The sequence below is a fragment of the Frieseomelitta varia genome, unplaced genomic scaffold (assembly GCF_011392965.1).
Source record: "Frieseomelitta varia isolate USP_RPSP 00005682 unplaced genomic scaffold, Fvar_1.2 scaffold_448, whole genome shotgun sequence".
Lineage (NCBI taxonomy): Eukaryota > Metazoa > Arthropoda > Insecta > Hymenoptera > Apidae > Frieseomelitta > Frieseomelitta varia.
The window spans coordinates 247,643-264,029 of NW_025110199.1; the positions used below are offsets into that span (position 1 = coordinate 247,643).

Below are 16,387 nucleotides of genomic sequence, written 5' to 3' on the forward strand. Positions count from 1 at the left end.
AAAAAAAAAAAAAAAAAAAAAAAAAAAAAAAAAAAAGAAAAAAGTTCAGGAGCAATTTGGAGATTTCGATGGAAACGTTTTGGTAGCGTTTTAGTTTTAGAGCGGCAGCGAAGAAGCCGGTAACGCAGCTTTGGAAACCTTGAAAGGAAGACGCGCGCGCGAGGCGCGACGTGACGAGACGAGACGAGGAGCAGAGAGGCGCGGTGAGGCAAGGCGAGGCGAAGCGAGTCGACGCACGCAAGGAAGAAGGACGCGAGACGAGGACGAGCGGTCCACGAAACGGCGAGGATCGGCATCGGAATCGGCATCGGGGCACCGTCACCGGCCCCGGCACCGGCATCGGCAGCAAGAGCAAAAGGAAGCGACTGGCTGCTCCTTGGGGAAGGCGAAATGGAAGGCCGGCAAACGAGAAGGCCGAGGGGGGCAGGCGAGGGGCTGCGAGTCCATCAGCCTAAAGAGTGGCTATCGTGCCTGCTAAGGGCTATTCCATGTTAGCCGCTCTCGGCGAGCTCTTTTTTTTTTTTCTTTCTTTCTTTTTTTCCTCCTTTTTATTCCCCTCCTGGACTTTTTGTGAGGCGCAAACGTGGCGCCGCCCTCGAGATCTCCCTTCTCGCGTGGGGAAATACCGCGAGCTTGTATCGCTGTTCTCGTCGTCGTCGTTACGGTTATGGTTGTTGTTGTTGTTGTTGTTGTTGTTGTTGTTGTTGTCGTCGTCGTCGACGACAACTACCGCGGTTATACTTGCTACTTTTTCCATTCGTTTCCGACGATCGCGTCGGTGCAGTAGCAATTTTTTTTGTCCAACTCTATCCGATCGACGATCGTTTTCCGTTTCTCTCGTCGAAACGGGATGTCGATGTCGCGCACAGAAACGAGAACGAGAAACGACGCGTTTGATACACGGCAAGCGGGGAATGTGAAAAGGAGGAGAGACGTTTCTCGGGCTGCTGGATCGTTTGGAATTTAAGGGATGCACCCGACGCGACGTTTCCCTATCGGCGTGGCGCCAACCGGTGCGCGCGTTATCGCCAGCCGCGCGCAGCACCGTTACTCTGACTCGGAGCGTTCGAGCGTTCTGGTCCTCGAAGGAATTCTTTCGGAATCGGATCGGAGTCGCGTCGTCGACCGATCCGAAGCATCGATCGACGACGACGACGACGACGACGACGACGACGACGATTCGGTGAAATACCGTAGAAGGAGGTGCAAACGAGCGACGCGCGACGCGTCCCCATAAATAAGCACGAAGCGCAACAAATTAGATCGCGCGCGATCCCGCGCGGAAACATCGCTTAGCCGGATCGGCGCGTTCGCGATATTTCACGGCCGAGGCACGAGAACGTAAGTTAAGCCTCGTCTCGGCATGTTTCACCTTCCACCCTTCCCTTCTTCGTTCTCGCCGTATTTTCTCGTTCGCCGCCGTCGCCGTCGCCGCCACCGACCACGGCGATTCCTCGTACTCTGCCATTTCTCCTCCTCCCACTCCCTCTCTATCTCTCTCTCTCTCTCTCTCTCTCTCTCTCTCTCTCTCTCTCTCTCTCTCTCTCTCTCTCTCTCTCTCTCTGTTCCCCCGTTTCCTATTCCTTTGCTTTCATCCCGTGGCGTCGATTCACCGTAGGTGTGGTACGCGCGATACCATCGAGCGTCTCCTTCTGGCCAAGCTCTCGCAGTCGCGGCGATTAGGGCTCGCCGCCCCAATTCCGAGACTCGAATCGTCCTTTTTTTTCGTCGTTTCTTTCTCTGCCCGTTGATCGATATGGACGTCGTCGTGACGTTGGGACGGTCGCAGCCTCTGGTTTCCGCTCAGCGGAGTCGCGGGCGGCCACGAGCACCGAGAGAGAACCGGACACGGTCGCGTCGCGTCGCGTCGCGTCGCGCGATCCTCCTCGAATTTTCTTATTTTTCAGCGAGGCGACTCGTTCGCCCACAGGGCTATTACAGAACCTACGGGCCGAACCTGAGCAGCCACGGCCGCGTACGTGTACGTGCGTACACGTGTACCTACACGGGTGGAAACAACCGCGTACCGGCGACCCGGTTTCCAGGAAGAGGCGGCACGAAAGGGGGAGACGAGACGAAACGAAAACGAAACGAAACGAAACGAAACGAAACGAAACGAGACGAGACGACGAGCGGAGGAGTCGAGAGGACGCGATGGAACGGGATGGAACGAAACCGAGAGAGAGAGAGAGAGAGAGAGAGAGAGAAGGAGGACCGAAGGCGCGTTTCGAGACGGTGACAGGGAGAAGAAGGAGCGGGAAACGCGGACCAACGACGATTAGATTAGAGAGAAGAGAGACCGCGCCGCGCCGCGTTCCTCAAGCCCTTGGCCTGGTGGATCGACCAGGATTCGCGGCCAGCCGAGGCCAATGGCGAAAAAGGGAAAGCGCAACGGCGAAAAACGGTTGCTCGGTCGAGGCAGCTCGAGCTTGACGGCTTGTAATTTCGTAGGATGCATTATTTTTAAATGGCGCGTGATTTAATGCGCGGCGCGAGGCCCGGTGATCGCGCGCCGCGCCGCTGGAGGAACGTCGATATGTAAATGCGTTAATGCTTAATGCGTGTCGGTTGATTTATCGTCGCGCGATCACGGCTACGCGAGTGAAAGGCGTTCTGCCTGCCACGCGGGGAACTCTGGCTCTGCCGTTTCGAGAAACGCGCAAATAATCGCCTCGACACGCTCGAGAAAAAGAGAAAAAAGAAAAAAAATATATACGTATATATATATATATATATATATATATATATATATATATATATATACACGTACACGAGTGTGTATTTCGTCGATCGTCCGAAATCGTCGCGGACGATTCAAGGACGAGTTGTACGTAGAGTCGAGAGACCGGCGCCGGCAAATGGCAGAGGGTGGTCTCACCCCGCGATGCTCGATCGCCGCTACACCACCCTCCAATTTTCCGATCGGCGCCACGCCTATCTCTACGTCGTTACTTAACGACACACCGATGCACCGATCGTATTTTATCCCACCGTCCCGAGCAGATAATCCAATCCCCCTCGTGCTGTCGCCTCGGAGAAGCCGAAATACTCGGCCCGAATCGAACGAAACGGCGAAAAGGTACCGGCCGATCCTCCGTCTCTCGCCGAGACAGCGTTTCCCAAATTGACAACAGACTCGCCAGACGTGACAGAGTGCGAATAATAGTCGAGCGACTAACGTTCCGTTGGAATTTTCTGGCGAAACAGCCAACGGTAAAGTGTCGTTGGAGGGAAAGTGTCGTTGCTACTGGGAACAAACTGGGATCGGTATTGTTTGGCCGTCGTCCGATCTTTTCGCGACATTAGTGCCACGATGAAACTGTTTTCGACCGGATGAAATCGCTGCCGCCGTACTTGTTCGACCTCGTCCATCACGGCGGTGAGTCTTGCGACGTGAGTTTTCGATCTCTGTCAAATCTTTGCCTTCGAGACGCTTCGTTCACTCCATTTTGAGTGACGGTGGTCGGAGACGCCTCTGTTGCACAGCGTGACTTGCCAACAAGAATACGGCCAACAAAAATACGGGTCAAATATTCTTTCGGGACACTACGTTTCATCAAAATTGGCGAGTTTGGGACGTTCGGTACGTTTCCACTTTGGTGCGTGCTATTTTGGTGCTGGCTGACTATATTTCACTGCCTTTCGTGGCCCTTCTACTCGACTTTCCTTCTGTCTGTCGCCGATCGCGTAATTGGTCACGTGGTAAGTCGTTTGCGACTAGTAACTCTCGCAATTACTTTACGGTACTAACGATAACTGCGTCCCTCTCGTTACGCTTATTGGTCACAGCAGTGGGACCAAGCCCAGAGAAACGCATCCCCGGCACGCAAAAGAACGCTGTCAGGCGTTCTGAATCCAAGGGGTGAAAGTGCGCTCGTAGCGCTCGGTTTCGTTTCCGATTCGCGTTTCCTCTTGATCGATCGAAAGTTTTAGTCGATTCGCGATTTCGTGGAGACGCTGCTCGTTCGTTTGAAACGCTCAGCGTGGTTCGCGACAACGGAGAAAGAGAGAGAGAGAGAGAGACGACACACGGCTTGAAATTGTCATTTTTGAATAGAATTCTGGAAGGCGAGTTGGACGGAGTAACGGTTTCGCCAATCTTCGAAATGGAAAAGTCGGGTGTCGGGGAAAACCGTTTCGGGCGGAAAAGAAAGAGTCCGGACGCGTGAAAAGAAAGAGGGCGCGATAGGGGTGAGCAGGGGGGAAGGACGATAGGGAGTTGTCGGTACGTTCGTAGTAGCGAAGTAGCAACGTGACGCGACTTGGCATGATCTATGGACGACGGGACGAGGCGGCGAGGGTGAGGGCACGGAGGGCCGAGGGACGAGGGACGAGGGACGAGGGACCGAGAGGTGTTTCAAAGAGCGAGGGGTTTCGGCTTCGGGGTCTCCTTGGATGCGAACTTCCGGCGTGGCGATAACCATCGCTCGCAGGGGTTCCTACCTGCGTTGCACGCTACGTCCGGTTTTCCGGTTGGGGGAGATCGGCAAGTGGCGCAAAATAGGCGCGTGCTCTGCTCGCTTTTCTCTCTGAAAAAAATCGCAACATATAATACCAACGAGCGTTCTTTTTCCTACGACGTACTCGCGGATGACACTGGTCGCGCGACCGAGTGGCCGAGGGTGTCGGAAAATTGCGAAAAACTGCGATATTCAGTGGGGGGACGGGGGGAGGGGAGATTGACGTGGGTACTGACCTATCGCGTAACCGCTTTGGCTAGTCGGCGGACAATGCGGATTTCCCGAGATATCAGAAAAAGTACGATCCCGTCGCGCGGACACGGTTTATCCGCGCTCGATCTGGTCGGACATCGTAGGGCTCGAGAAGGCGGCGGGTAGGTGGTAGGGACAAAGAGAAAGAGAAAGAGGAAGAGAAAAGTAGAGAGAGAGAGAGAGAGAGAGAGAGAGAGAGTCGGAGTAAAGTGGATTTTATGAAAATTGAAGTGGTGGAGCGCGATGCGCGGCAACCGGCGGCGGTCGTTCGACGCCCTTCGCGCTCGTGGGCGTCGAGACTCCGCCTCTGGGGAGCCGGTACGATACACCGCCTCGGACCGCCTCTCCATCTACCTTGGACGCGGACGCGCGCGCGTTCCTCGCTTGTGGTTCTCGCGTGGTCGCGTGCGTGCCGTTCGTTTCGCGATTTTCATCCCTACTATCGACGCGCGTTCACTCTCCTCGATTCTCGGTCTCGTTCACGTTCTCGGTGCGACGCGACATTTCGCCTACGCCGTTTCGTACACGGGTACACGCGCACAAAAACGGAGAAACTCGGTCTCTGTGACTGTGCGTCTCTTTCTCTCTCTTTCTCTTTCTCGGTGTGTCGACGGCGCCGGTCGACGACGTTTCCCCGGCGGTCGCGCTCTTCGGCTTGGCCGCCGCCCCCCCGTCCCCTCCACCACCCCGGGGCGGTCAGACCACGCCGCGGCCGCCGCCACCGCCGCCTGCTGCTTTCGCCTTTGCGTTGTTTTCTCGCGTTCACTCTCGCCTTTGCGATCTCCTTCGCCTTCGCCTTCGCCTTCGCCTTTGCCTTTGCCTTCGCCTTCGCGGCTCCGACCAAACCACCCCCTCCTCTTCGTCAACGCCAACGATCGCCGCGCCAAAGGTGACTGTCCAAGCGAGTGTCGAAGCCGCGCGCAGTCATCGGTCGCACCGCGTTCTGGAACTCTTTCGCTCCGGCTCGTTCAGACGCTCGTCAAGACGTTCCGCTGGCGCTTTCAGCGCGCGCTAGCTCTCGGCGAATGTGCGCGATCCCTCTCTCTCTCTCTCTCACACACACTCTCTCACTCTCTCTCTCTCTATACTCGTCAACGTGCTCTAGGCCTCGTGACTTTTACACGCCTCACAGCTCACGCTTACGGTAATCCTTCCAACCAGTGACTGACGATACACCAGGCGTGCTATACCTGTGCGCGTGAAACGTGCACCCGCACGATCGAACGTCCGATTCGTGCGACTTTGCTCGATTTTCCCCGACGACAGCGATGACAGCGAGCGCCGAGCGTGTTTCCGCTCGCGACGACTCGTCTCTGGGTGGTGGGCGCCGAGCCTAGGCTTCGAGAAAGTATTTCCAAGTCGGTAGTGCGGCACGCTAGTCGACCGTCGAGCAGTCGATGGTTTTGTTCGGCGACAACTGGACGAGTAGAACGATAACGTCGTCGTAATCGGCCAAGGATAAGAAAAACCGGAAACGGAAGCGGAAACGGAAGCAGAGAAGCGAAAACGTTTGTCCGACGCATCGACTCGACCTTGCCCTGGCCACGATATCATGTCAAACCTGGACGGCTAATTACGAGTGAGTACCCAACTATTGTGCCAATTATCCGGCGAATTTCTCTCTCTCTCTCTCTCTCTCTCTCTCTCTCTCTCTCTCTGTCTCTCTGTTCTCTGAAAGAGAACGTTGGTTTTTCGCCGCAATCGGTCGTAGCGATAACGACTGCGCGGGGGACGAGGTGGGGGCATGCTAGAATACGGGTCGTTATCTGCACGGTTGTTGGTCATCGGCGGTTAATTAGCGATAACGAGGATGGAGGTAGGTCGCGCGATTTTCCGCGTCGCGTGAAGTTTCGTTCGTCGAGAAAGGGAGAAGCGAACCGCTTCGTAATTCGGCGGGATTGTTTGTTTTGCCCCCTGGGAAGAAACGAAACTCGGAAGAAAGCAGAAAGGGAGAAGGGAAAATGGCAGGAGACGATAAGGACGCGACGGTGCGGCGTGGTGCCGCGTGGTTATCGCGATACATCGAAATATGCCGGCACCGCCATTCTTTCTCTCCCGACGGTTTTATGCTTGCCGACACGTACGTATACATACACGTACACACACGTACTTCCCGTCGAAAACTGCCCGAGCGCTAGAACTAGAGCGAGAGCCTCGCTTATCTCCAGCCGAATATGTAATTGCCGGTAATTCGGAACGCGAAACGAAGAAACTTTGCTCTCGAGATATCTACGACATCCCGAGTAGGAACGTCGCCACGCCAAGCGGATCACGCTTTCGGGAAAATTTCGATGCAATCGATCGCGCCAACCTGTCTACGAATTAACGGAAGCACAATCTCTGTTAACGCTACAACTGCGCTACGAATGGTCAATATTGCTCGATTTACGATTCCTGTTGGAAATTTCTAGCTAAGTTTCAATAATTTTTCGCAAAATGTGTAAATAAAAACTGGCACACCTCATTGTATTACAAAGTCTAGTTCTATTTTTATTTGACTTTAATGTGTCTCTGATGGAAATTTTTTAAAAACGTTTTAATCGCCGGTCGTTTTAATGTTAATAACGCTCTTGTCACGACCGTCAGTTGGCCAGCTTGTACTCTCTTTTCGAAATAGACTCGTATAGAATATCTAGAACGATATTTCACCGAGTACCAAGGTGATCGAAATAACTGATTCGAATAATCTTTTGTTATAGATACATTAATACGTAGTTTGTCGGATGCATTAATACGTTATATAGATTATTAATTTGTCAGATGTATTAATACGTTATACGGATATATTAATATAATTTGTTAGGTGTGAAACGGTGTATTTTTAGAGATTTAAATGATTTTTCGAAAAGTACGTAAATAAAAGCTTGTGAATTTTATTGTATTTTACAGTTTTCCTATTTTTTTTTCTTTCTTTCTTCAATATCTTTTTGAATTGATAAAAATTCTACGCTTTTTAAACACTCTTGTAACGAGAGAGGATCGAAATCCCCAAGATCGACCACTGTTATTCTATACTCTGATTTTTACACCTGCTCGAGAAATTTAAATACTTTACACGTATAAAACAGAGACGATCTATTATATAAAATCTTAAAAAAAATTTAACGAGATATTACACAATTAATTTATTACTCTCGAGCCCTTTTAGCGAAGCTTGAAAAAATAGTCTGCCTCTAACTTTGTTCTCGAGATGATATTCAAGCCTGGTGACTTGCCGATCAACGAAAACGTTTAACGCTAAAAGCGTACCAAGGACCAAAGCACAAGCTTTTCATCAGAGATATCAAAGTGAAAAAGAAATGGGAAAAAATTGTAAAACACAACAGAATACACAAGCTTTCTTTTATGTGCGTTTTATAAAAAAATCATTGCAATCTCCGAAAATATATTCAATATTGCCAACTGCAAATGTCCGCTTTTGATTAATTAATTTGATAATCAATTATCGCGTATTACTATGTTACACGGTTCGATTACATTCTGCCAATTATATTTTATATACTTTTAATTATATTTCCAACAGTTCATATAAAACATTAGTTATAACTACTATAATTTTCTTAAATTCAAAAGTCTTGGAAATAACAATCGCATCGACCACGTCAGATGTTTAGCCCATTCCCCTCGGCAAACTCTTTTTTTTTTTGCATCATCTACCAGTAATTTATTTACGAAGCATCGCTTCAAATAAAATGGTACAATAACACTGTAAAATAATCATTCGGTATTTAACAGGAAATTTTGTCGACCATGTCTTTCCAACGTGTGATATCGTTTAAATTTAAAGCAATCGTCAACGTGCACTACACAGGTTTGCTAGAACAAGTATAACGTACAAGAATCAATGGTTTCAATCTCTGGAAAACTAGAATATCCTCCGTCCAGCGTTCAACATTTGTAAGAAACGACAAGAGGTCTAGTTTATATACGAATTATGTGAGTTGACTCGGGACTGTCTTTAGAAATTCCCTCTTTTGAAATTCTTTTCTTCTTCTTACGTCGTTATGTTATAGCTTTCACATTGTTCGGACATTATACTAATTATACATCGCATCGTACAACACCAAACGTATATATTCGTTATAATTATCAGCAAATTATAAAAAGAGGAAGCTGTTGGCTAGACGGTTAAGTACAACGTCCCCTCGAAAAAGAACGGTTAAATGGTTCCTGGATTCAAGAGGAAAGATAGTCTCAGCGTAAGCTGAGTAGTTGAAGAATAAACTTGAAACGATCGCAACGATGCGAGGTGTTTCAACCTTTTGCGCTGAAATGACGTGCCACGCGCGTCGAGAATTTTTTGTCCCAAAATTGTAATATTTTCTCAGTTTTAAGTATTTAAGCAAAATAAAATAGACACAACAGATAATAAATGTATTATCTCTCAATAATTTCGATTCCGTGATATCGTACCGACGAGTTTAAAAAGAAAGCGACGAGTTATTGTATACGGTTTGGTCACTCGTTATGGTCGGCAATCAGTTGCCAGCGCTGGAATAACGTGCCACGCACGTCGAGAATTTTTTGTCCCAAAATTGAAATATTTTCTCAGTTTTAAGTATATTTAAGTACAACCCAGACAAAACAAATAATAAATTTATTACTTTTCAATAATATCGTACCGACGAGTTCAAAATGAAAGCGACGAGTTCGGTCACTCGTTATGGTCCGCAATCAATTGCCAGTGCAAGTGGTTAACCTCTTGCGCTGAAATGATGTGCCACGCACGTCTAGAATTGTTCCAAAATTGCAATATTTCCTCAGTTTTAAGTATATTTAAGTATAACCCAGGCAAAACAAATAATAAATTTATTACTTTTCAATAATATCGTACCAACGAGTTCAAAATGAAAGCGACGAGTTATTGTATACGGTTCGGTCACTCGTTATGGTCCGCAATCAATTGCCAGTGCAAGTGGTTAACCTCTTGCGCTGAAATGACGTGCCACGCACGTCGAGAATTGTCCCAAAATTGCAATATTTTCTCAGTTTTAAATATATTTAAATATAACCCAGGCAAAACAAATAATAAATTTATTACTTTTCAATAATATCGTATCGACGAGTTGAGAAAGGAAACCGACGAGTTATTGTATACGGTTCGGTCACTCGTTATGGTCCGCAATCAGTTGCCAGCGCTGGAATAACGTGCCACGCACGTCGAGAATTGTCCCAAAATTGCAATATTTCCTCAGTTTTAAGTATATTTAAGTATAACCCAGGCAAAACAAATAATAAATCTATTACTTTTCAATAATATCGTACCGACGAGTTCAAAAAGAAAGCGACGAGTTATTGTATACGGTTCGGTCACTCGTTATGGTCCGCAATCAGTTGCCAGCGGCAAGTGGTTAAATTATTTCGTCTAATCCGTGCGTGTACGCGGAGTTTGGGATCGCACTCGAGATCGAGAACAACACGGAGGTGGATGGATGGATGGATGGTTGGATGAATGGGTGACAAAGTAAAGGGACCGAAGAAGGTTTGAGTGGTTTTTCCAGGGATGTAACGGCGCCGGCGGCCCGGCTTCTCCCTACGAAAACGCTACGGGAATGCTACGAAGAACGCTCGTCCGGTTCTTAGGCCTAATTGGTTGTCGCCCGGCGCCTCGCCTTGTTCCTCGGAGAAAGCAGAAGAAGAAGACCTTTCTCGGCTCGTACCATACGGTTCCGTTTCGTTTCGTTTCTTTTTAAGCCCCAGCTACCCTTTCCACACTCTAGGCTATTAACCCCTCAACTACGTGTACGTGTACTACGTTGTTACGTTGTGACAGTATGATTAAAAACATTTCTTCACTTTACAATTTTATAGAACATTGTAGGAAGGCAATTGTAACAAGGCAAGACTTTTGACGTAGTTCCACTCGGCAGAACTTTTTGACGTAAAAGTGCTGCGATACTGACAATACTTTTGGTTTGTTACACTCATATATATGTATATTCTTCTTGATTTGTCTCTCTTTGGTCTCTGAACAAGAGTCGGCCTTAGGACAACTCATAAATGACAAATTCCTTCAATGTTGTTACCTTGTAAGGGTATAATTTAAAAATTTACACTTTGCAATTTTACAGAAATTTTTTTCATTCGACAATTCAACACGATTCAATACTTCCACCCTAGAACTTGTTGATGTAGAAATGAAAGTGACACTCGCTGCAATAATTTATATTATACTGACTATGGATTATTTTTGTTACGCTATAGGTATAACCTTTCCGATTTGTATGTGGCCAAAGTGGACCTTAGGACGACTCATGTATTACCAATGTCTAACAGTATTGTTAGAGGAATTAGTATGAATCAGTATAGTAGTATTATAGCCAGTACCGCGTATTAGTTAGTATTGCAGCTAGTATCAGCGGCATCTTTGGCGTACAATTTTTCAATTATAGTCTTACAACGCAACAACTTCTCGTGAGAAAAATCAACGCACAACAAGTACCACGGATACGATCGTATTGTTGAAATTGTACTGTGTTCGTGTTCCTCGTCCGTTTCGGCAACAACGTAGACCAACGTAAATCTTCGAGATATTGCCCCAACAGTTTCGTGCCGAATTTTTACTGGAAGCACGCGAAGAGCACGCGACTTGAAGAAGGCGGATTGAAACAGATGACACGAAAAGTGAGAGGAGTAGATCGTTTGCATTTTCACGGAGATGCGAGAAACGGAATAGAAACGGAATAGGAATATGTAGAAATATTTCGGAATTTCAAAGTAAAAGTAATTTTACGAGGATCGATTTGGTCGCGAGATGGATCGATAGAGCGAAACTGTGACAGATGATAGGAAGTAAGTAAGGAAAATCGGAGCTGGTTCGAGGAAAACTACGGAGCGGAGCGGGAAAACGCGCGAGTCACGCTTAATTTACCATAATAGCTATTTCGCGTATCGAATAGATATTTTTATTGGCATTCGCTTTCGGTACGATACGCATTTATCGAGTGTCCAGTGTTTATCGGGCATCGTAAAACGATCGTTAATGCTTTTACGAATCGATAACGATCGCCACGGGTTTCTCGTAATAATGACGTTGCCACGCTGTCTGCCGTCGCGTCGGATCGATAAGATCTGAAACGATCTCTCTCGACGACTGGTTCGAGATCACAAATAGGCGGAGTCTTGTAATTTATCAGCCGATCGCTGAGTTTTGACTGTCGGATTCTCTCTCTCTCTCTCTCTTCTCTCTCTCTTTTTTGAAATTTCTTTCTTTTTTTCTCTTTTTTTTTTGAATTTGCCGCGAATTTTCCACGGTAAAGACCGACGACGACGACGACGACGAAGGCGACGAGCAGCAGGTTGTTGTTGTTGGCGGATCGCGGCGGGCGTGGATGAAATTCGGGATAGAATCGAATGAAATGGCAGGGAGCGATCGAGGCGGCGGCGGCGGTGAGCGAGTTTGCGCGCGTCGGCCAAAGACCCGTTACGTCCTGGAGGACGAGGTAATTAATTTAAGCCGCGAACGGCTCGGCACTAGGCCAATGCAAACACCTTCCTCGCGCGATCGCACGCACACGGCTCACGGCTTGCCTCACTCGCTCTCGACTCACGGGACAAACGAGTAATCCTTTACCACCTTCTTCCGAACGACTCGCGCCCCCTTTGATCCGGGATGCACGTAACTGCATGCGACGCGGAGGCAAACGAAAAAGAAAGGGAGGCGCGGTGCTTCGAGGGTTCAAGTTGGATGTTTGGCGAACGGAGACAAACGGAAGCAGAAATGCAAGAGTGCAGATCGGCGCGGTGTTTAACGAACCGACTGATCCCCGGTTAAGAGTCGCGCGTATCGCGACGTTAATTACCACGGAGTGCGGAGTGCTCGGCAATCGGAGTTTTTGACTAGCGGAGCAAGCGACGGGCATCTCGCGCAGATAACGGCCGGCGAGATGCGTGACGAGCGGCTCGCCTATCGGCACTCGTCCTCGAGCAACGATGGCGAAATCGTGCTACCTAAATGAAGAAACCGGGCAAACGGAAATCTGCGTCGAGGAACGACGCTTTTTAATTTTACCTGGCGCATAACAGATGTACATACACGGCGCTCTCTTGACGTTGTAATTCGGAGTAATCGCACGTTGAAAGTGTTATATATAATAATAATAATAATACACTTTAGCCATCGAGACGAGCTTCTTCTAATTTTCTTACTCGAAGAGAAGAAATTATCCTGTCTTTCTTAATCTCAAGTCTTGATCGCAATACGGAGAAGAGAACCGGCTGTTCTCTTGAAAATTTCAGATGTTTGATGTTTGTTTGAGAAAGAACGTTGGGAGAAAATTGCAGAATGATTCTACTTACGGACTCGGAGAATCACTCGATCAATGTGTCACGTGTTTTATTTCGGCACGGGGTTTCGTTGAGTGGTGGCGGAGCTGACTATCGTAGCGAAACGATTAAAAGAGTTAAAGGCGAATAAACCTAGCGATCAAAGAAATTACAACTGTAGCGTCGCCACTGATATCGTCAGGCGTGGCAACAACGACGAAACGAGTAACAGGGTGACAGACGAAAAGCTAACACGGAGACGAGCTTTGGGCAGGGTATCGATACACACAGTTGACACGATCGGCGATTCGCTTGGCAGCGAAGGTAGCCTCGAACGAAAGATTTGTTGCACGCTCCACGAATCGGAGATTGAAAACTGAAGTATTTTTGAGGTTTGGGTATTATAGCCAGAGACTGAAACCGAAATATTGTGAGGTTTGGGTGTTATACCGATATTTGCTCCCTTATTATATCGTAATATAACCGCTATTTGGGAAATCGATTTTAATACCGGTATAAGACGGTCATGCCGGTATTTTCATACGTATTTTATCGGTATTTAACGTCTACAACGGTAAAAATACCGAAATATATACCGGTACGGTACCGCTTTACCGACGAAAACACATTTTTCATTTTCTACGTACAGTGACTTTTATTAATATTCGGACATTGTGCTATTCAAAATATCGTCGTGGATTTCGATTGTTTATAATAGTAAATTTGGATTAATTTTTCAATAATGTAATAGAACATTCGCTGTAGTTTATAGTAACGTAAATTTTATTTATTTATTGCATATACTTTTCTTAATATCAAACAATAAACTGAACAATGTCGAAATGTAGCGTGGCAAAAGAATATTCGAACATTTGAAGAACTACGATATTTGAACCTGAAAATTGTTAACACGAACGATGATTAATATTTTGTTAGGTAGCCCTCAACTTCAACAATACATCGCAAACGCTTAGGCATATTTCCAGTAATTTTTTTCAAGTAATTTGGCGGAATATTCTTCCATTCTACGATTAATCGTTATTTCAACTCCTCTTTCGATTTATCGACGTACGACAATTGGTCGTTTTTCACCGAGAGAAAGGAAGAACGTATCGAGAAATCGGTCATCTTTTTTAAAATTAAGTAAGAGTATCGTGGCTGATGTTGTACGGAGATACAACGATGAATCAGTATTAGAAATAATAAAGCATACGTGTATATAAGCGTCATCAAATTTACTATCGGCAGCTTTGTGAAAACATTTGAATCGTCTCCTTTTCCTTTTCCAATATATTGATATTTTATTTACCGATATTTTACCGAAATACATCTGCCGACCTAACATCGTTTTGATAGCATTATACCGGTGTTCGCAACCATTTCGGTTTCATCGAAAACGTGATCGAACAGCAACTTAAAAAATACCGGTAGTGTTTATCGGTATCCGTAATACCGATTCGGTCTCTGCCACGGATACGGCGACCACGTCGTTGACAGCGATACAAAGATGAACGTTGACGTCCACGTGCACGATGACGACAACGACGTTTGTCTTGACGTCAAAGACAACGTCGTTCTAGATGACGTCGACGTGCATGGCTGACGATGGCGGTGTGGACGAGATGAACGAACGTTAACGACGACGACGACGACGACGACGAGAACGACGATTGAGCGAGGTATAGCGACGTTAATTACGACGGTGAGAAGTATTACAGTGGAAGGAAATGGTGGAAGAAGGAGCGTTTGCTGGCGCACTCGCCTATCTGCAAAGGGTAGCGAGCGGTCGAACTGCGCGCGGTACTCGGCGCGGCACTCCGCGCGCCAGATGCATTAATTGAACCGGCTTAAATTATAGCCGGCCGCTAATTGCGCTCTTCTTCTCGGTCTGTCCGACCGCGAGAGACACGCGGCATTTCTCCTAGCGATTGCGCGCGATTAAACCGTCCTGCGAAACCGGCCAACCTTTGCCTCTCTTCTTCTTCTTCTTCTTCTTCTTTTACTTTTTTTTTTTTTTTACTTCTTCCTTCCACTCGTTTTTCTTCTCGTCTCTCTTTCTCCGTCTGGTCTGTTTAACGAAGTGAAAACGAAAGATGCGAAAGGAAAGGAAAAGAAAGGAAGAGGAGGAGGATCGGTGGGAACCGGAAGAGAAGAGGAGCACCCGCCAGTCTCCCTTCGGCGAGACTCTGGCGATCGTTGAAACCGGCCGTAGTAAGGAATTACGGATACGATAAAACGCGTATCGCTATTCGGCACGCTGCCAATGCGCGATATCGCGAGCACCCTGGTCGGACGAACCGCTTGGATCGTTTGGCGACGGCCAGAATGCTCGCTGCGGTGAAAAATTAGACGGGAGGGAGGAAGGGAGCGAGCGAGCAAACCAGCCAGCGTCTCTTTCGGCGTCTTGGGTTAGTTGGCGTGCTTAGCTTCGATATATCGCGATTACGTAAGTCGATTAACGGTAAAACGAGCCACGGGCCACGGGAACGAATGAACGAACGAACGAACGAACGAACGAACGAACGAACGAACGAACGAACGAACGAACGACGAGTTGGCGAGCCAGAGAGAAGAGTCTGATAAAAATGGTACGCGCCGCGTTGCTGGCTCGTCGAACACAAAGCAGAGAGAGAGAGAGAGAGAGAGAAAATAGCGTGGCGATCGGCCGGCGGATTAACGCGTCGTAGGAGAGACCGATAAAATCGTAGCCGTAGCTGGTCAATATTACGGACAATAATCGTAACGTCTCGGTCCGGTAGAGGCAATTCCGATCCGGTTGGAGCAAACGCGACGAATCCTTATCGTTAATTGGACGATAAAGGCAAAGGTGTATACCTATCGTCGCGTCTTCTCGCTCGCGGCGCGTACCTCGCGATTTATTCGTCCGGATTCGTTCGCTATACCTGCCCTGGCCATCGATATAGCTGCGCCGCGGAATCCGGTGCTTGACCGGTTTCCAGCACTCGAAAGATCGTCGAGAGATATCGGCTCGAATCGGCGATCGCGGAAACGGTAAATACGTAGCGAAACGCACGATGCGCGTACGTTTGCGCATTTCGGCGTTTGCGGGCGAGGGTTCGACCTGTCGCTCGACCTGTTGGAGCGTGGCTTTGAGGGCGCGAGCAACCGAGATCCGACAGGGGGAGGGATCAGCGTCCTCGAGACGTTAATTAGAAAATAAACGGAGAATTAACGCGAACCCGGCAGCGAATCTCTCTCTCTCTCTCTCTCTCTTTCTCTCTCGAAGCGGCCGTTACTCACGATTTATCGTAACTCGTCGTCCGAGTCGTCCGGTTCGGTGACCGGTTTATGCTCGAGATCGGTCGGCGCGCTAGAAGAGCAGCGCTTGGCTCGAAAATCACGGATGCACGGACGACCGGCGAATCGGTCCAGGAGCGGACCAGGAGGAA

At 48.0% G+C, this 16,387-nt stretch overlaps 1 protein-coding gene across 2 annotated transcripts in view; it reads left to right on the top strand.

The window, feature by feature from the left end:
* Positions 1 to 5,486: 5,486 nt before the first annotated feature.
* Positions 5,487 to 16,387, top strand: part of LOC122532346 (GATA-binding factor A-like) — a 29,686-nt gene continuing 18,785 nt past the window's right edge. Inside the window, exon 1 of one of the 2 annotated variants that reach the window (XM_043661055.1) lies at positions 5,487 to 6,291. The gene's annotated coding sequence lies outside the window, so the exon portion shown is untranslated. Of the gene's footprint in view, positions 6,292 to 14,659; positions 14,680 to 16,387 lie in introns of those variants that run through there. The other variant, XM_043661057.1, reaches the window with a different exon arrangement.